The following is a 1,035-nucleotide window of genomic DNA, read 5'->3' as shown; positions in this document are numbered from 1 at the left end:
CCTGTGTGTCCTCTTGGCTGGTGCCCCCCACATTCAAACCATGTGGTGTCGTCATTCCTACCTCTAATTTAAAAAAAAAAAAAAACCACCAAATTTTCCTTCTCTTCCCCATGCCGGTCCACCCCTCAACTTCTCATTCTTCAGACCCTTAGAGATTTTGCCAGAGGTTTCCAAGGGAAAACCACCGCGTTTCTTCCGCTGCTGGATGCGTGACCTTTACAGACAGGACGAGCTGCTCTGGCTAATTTTTTGAAGCTGCTGTATTTGGAATATTCCAGGAATCCCAACAACTGGAGTAATACAATCGCGGGAGATTCTCAACTTTCAGTTCACACTCCTCCCAAATTCCTCGTCCCCTTGTTTGTGGGAAAGAGCAGGAAACTTGAATCCAAGGGAGGAAAGACCATTAAAAAAAAAAAAAATCTCACAGCTTTTTGAATGCTTGGGATTGCAGTCAGTGCACAATTTTCAGAGGAACTCAGCACCAGTTTGAACAGGATTTCAGGCGAACGGTTATAAAGATGCTACTGAGCACAGACATACGCACAGCTAAATTCTGCTACTCAAGTGGCAATTATTTTACAAATTCTTTTAAATTTATTGGAAAAGTGAAATAGTCCATTCCTCCACTCTCAAATCACTCATCCAGGTGGCTTATAAAATCCAGCTGCAATTTTTATTTTGGAGGACTTGTGTAATCCAAGACAACGCTATACTTGCCATCTGTGGTGTGTGGTTCAGAGTCCTTGGCCAACTGTCAACATGAAAATAATAAAATCAAAATCATGCCATTATTTCAAATTAAAGGACTCCTGCAATAAATAGAACTTGAAACAGATCGGAAGTGGAAATCAAAACCTGAAAAATCTCATCTGACTGAGCATAAATTTAACTGCATCGGATAAAGTGTTTGTGCCACTTCACCCACATCACTGGATATAGCTATTTAAAAAAATAAAAAAGCGTATTTGCTTTCTGTTTACAATCTAAATATATGGTGCACTTTAGTGCCTTCATCTGAAACTGTCAGGTCTT

At 40.2% G+C, this 1,035-nt stretch overlaps 1 protein-coding gene across 1 annotated transcript in view; it reads right to left on the bottom strand.

The window, feature by feature from the left end:
• SKAP1 (src kinase associated phosphoprotein 1) overlaps nt 1–1,035 on the bottom strand; it is a 165,323-nt gene that overhangs the window by 104,596 nt on the left and 59,692 nt on the right. The gene's annotated exons all lie outside the window — the stretch shown is intronic.

Source organism: Pygoscelis adeliae, unplaced genomic scaffold, assembly GCF_000699105.1.
Source record: "Pygoscelis adeliae isolate BGI_AS28 unplaced genomic scaffold, ASM69910v1 Scaffold338, whole genome shotgun sequence".
Lineage (NCBI taxonomy): Eukaryota > Metazoa > Chordata > Aves > Sphenisciformes > Spheniscidae > Pygoscelis > Pygoscelis adeliae.
Note: the sequence above shows the minus strand (reverse complement) of the source record. Positions and strands in the feature narration are given on the sequence as shown.